This window comes from Poromitra crassiceps (assembly GCF_964638095.1).
Source record: "Poromitra crassiceps genome assembly, contig: HAP1_SCAFFOLD_69, whole genome shotgun sequence".
In the NCBI taxonomy this organism is placed as follows: Eukaryota; Metazoa; Chordata; class Actinopteri; order Beryciformes; family Melamphaidae; genus Poromitra; species Poromitra crassiceps.
Window position 1 is genome coordinate 1009978 of NW_028152254.1, and position 3615 is coordinate 1013592.

Consider the following 3615-nt stretch of genomic DNA (forward strand, 5'->3'; position numbering starts at 1 on the left):
GTTCAAACCACGGCCAGGTAACTGTTTTATTTTTTGAAAATGTAGAATAAAGGTTAATCTGGATATAATTATGTATAAAGCTGCTGAATACACACTGTGTACATAGCAGAATAACTGAATATGCCTATTCATGGTAACGTCATATTTCGACGTCATCTTGACATTCCTGTGAAATCAAAACATGCGGCTTATTGAGGACAGGTGTGCTATGACTTTTCTAAGGGTTTGGTCAAGCGGTTTGGGCGCTATTCGCCATTAAGCGCCATTTTTCTCCACATTGACTTGCATGGGGTTTCGAAAAATCTTGCCGTAAATTAGCTGTAATTCAGAAACCATAACAGCTACAGCTACGAAACTTGGTGGGGGAAACTTACACAGAGGGGCCTTATACTATACACAAAATAATTACACAAATTGAGCAGATGGTGGCGCTATAATAGCCCTCTTTACATTTCGGTCCATAACTTTTGACCCGTAGGGTCTATCATCAAAGTTATTTTTTCCCTGGATTCCTTGGGACCAGGAATCAATAGCGGCCTACACAATGGCATTTTTGACTTCAATCTACGTCCGTCCAGCCTGCAGGACTACAGAGAGATAGAGGACAGTGGAGGGTTGGGGGTTTCAAGTCATTGACCAAACGCTCTATTTCAGTGATTGCTGTCAGAATGTAGAGCCATGTAGCACTTATTTGAACACAAAAACATCGCTGAATGTAGCTTTAAGTAGTTATGGGTGGGCCTATGTGAGTAGATGTGGAACGTCCCAAGGAATCCAGGGAAAAAATAAGTTTGATGATTATAGACCCTACGGTTCAAAAGTTATGAACTAAATAAAGAGGGCTGTTATAGCGTCACCATCTTGTCAATTTTCATTTTATTTTTATTTAACCTTTATTTAACACATTCAGTGCCACGGGGTTTGCCAAAAGGTTGCTATAAAGTGCCACATAGGCTCCAATGCATTTTAAAACAGTCATAAAGTCATGTAAACACTGAACACGCACAAATAACGATAAGACTCTCTTCTATCACCTGCAAAAAAAAGTTTATTGATCCCATTTTCCGTTCTTTAGTTATGAGCCGGAGAAGATAGCTTGATTTTACCAAAAACAGCAATTTTTTTCTAGAAACCTGAGATATTCAGCCTTTTGTGAAAGTAAGCATTTCAAGCACATCATTGACTCATTGCTAATATTTTCTGATGTAATGACACGTCAAAAATAATTTCCTTCAATAAAAGAGTGAAAACAAAGGAATTTTGTTTGGCCAAATATTTTTTAGCTGCAACCAGCAGCGCTGGCCCCTGCGTGCGCAGACCCTACACCTTCTTGCTGGTCTTGATTTACTGCTGGTGGGCATCAGATAGCCTATTCTAGCTTGTTTGCTCTCTGTGCATCGAGCCTGCTGCAGCTGCCTGGGTCTGTTGTATGCTGTAGTGCCCTGCGTGCCCCCCCCCCCCCCCTCCTCCTCCCCCGTTGTGGGAGGAGTGTCTCTCTGGGCTCTGCTGTGAGTGCGTTTGCTCTGCGTGTGCTCTGCACTGAAAAGTCTGCTACATCCAGCTTTTTTACAGCCGCGTGTATTTGTCACCAGCTCCCATGCTTCCAGTTGAGAATAATAACAACTCCACATGCGGATGGGCTGTAGCAGCGGACACGGAGGTGCTCAATTGTGACAGCAGACTGGCTGCTGGAGGCACAGCTAACGTTATGCTTCAATGAAGCAGCTGCATACGGACGGATGCGATGCAATTTCCTTTTCCCCAACGACTTCTTCTGTGTGTTTTACTCCACGTTCTCTCATCTGGAGAGCGCTGTCGCCACCTAAGGGTTCTGTAAAATAGGTTAGAGGCGATGTAAGAGGCTTAGATCGACACCCCCCGTCAAAAAAACAATTTGGAGTTATTGACGCCATTTGGCGTCGCTGGCAGCCTACGGTAAATTTCTCTTGACGCCATATGGCGTCGCTGGCACTCAATGTGTTAATCAGGTCGGTCCCATTGAGATACAAAGACCTCTTTTTGAAAGGAAACCTGCCCAAGATAACAGCATGAAATAAATAAAGTTACAACATTAAAACAGACAAATACCAATGCACAAAATACCAATGCACAAACATGCAATAAAACAGGCAAAAGCAGTTACAACGTTCATAAAAAACATGTGCAAATATGACCTGGCCGGGACCGCCATGTTCTCCAAGGTGGATTTGGTGCATGGCTACCACTAGGTACCAGTCCATCCACAGGACGTGCCCAAGACCGCCGTTATCACCCCGTTTGGGCTTTTCGAGTTCCTGAGCATTTGGACTTAAAGGGACCTTCAAGCGCTTGATGGATTCTGTGCTGCGAGGTTTGTCATTCCTGTTTATGTATTCGGATGACATCCTGGTGGCCAGTACATCTGCTGAGGAGCATTGGTTGCACCTCTGACCGCTGAGCGGTTTAACAAGCATGGGCTGATCATTAACCCGGCCAAATCTCAGTTCGGTCGGTCAGACATTGATTTCCTGGGCCATCACATCTCTCCGCAGGGAGCTGTTCCTCTGCCCACTAAGGTGGAGGCAATCACTGCTTTTCCACGCCCCTGCACCGTCAAGCCCTTACAGGAGTTCCTCGGCATGGTGAACTTTTACAACCGGTTCATAGCCGGGGCAGCTTTCCTGATGCACCCCCTGTACGAGGCACTTAGGGGGTAAGAAGGGGAATCAGGAGGTGGACGCCAAGGCATTTGAATAAATGAATGAATGAAAACTTTATTTAACAGATTGCAGATTGGGTACAATACAGTACGGCTCAATACACACAATTGTCAAGGGGATGCAGACCAGAGAAAGACGTTTGTCTTGTCATTTAAGGACGCCAAGGCTGCCCTCACTGATGCTACCATGCTGTCACACCCATACCCGGTTGCTCCGATAGCCTTCACGACCGATGCCTCAGATTATGCAGTGGGGTTGGTGTGTGAACAGTGGGTGGCCGGCGCTTGGCAGCCTTTCGCCTTCTTCAGCAAGACGCTTCACGACAACGAGAGGAAATACAGTACGTTCGACAGGGAGCTCCTGGCGCTTTTCCTCGCCACGCGTCACTTCAGGTTCCTACTGGAGGGCCGTCACTTCACCGCTTTCGTGCATCACTAGCCTTTGACCTTTGCCATGGCCAAGACTACGGAACCATGGTCAGGGTGGCAGCAGCGGCAGCTCTCTGCCATTTCAGAGTTCACTACAGACATTCAGCATGTGGCTGGCAAAGACAACCTGGTGGCTGACTGCCTCTCCCGGGCACATGTCAACACTGTGCACCTTGGCGTTGACTACGCGGCCATGACAGCTGACCAGGTTACGGACTTAGATATCCAAGCATTCAGGACTGCTGCGATAGGACTCAGACTGGAGGATGTAGCATTCCAGGACGGTAAGGCCAAGCAAATCTGTGATGTCTCCACGGGCAAGCCCCGACCGATGGTCCCCATTGGCTCGCGCCGTCGCATTTATGATGCCATTCATACCCTTTCACACCCGGGGGTGAAGGCGTCAGTTAAGCTGGTGGGGGCGAAGTTCGTCTGGCCGGGCCTCAGGAAGGACGTCAAGGGGTGGGCGGCCTCTTGTGTGGCGTGTC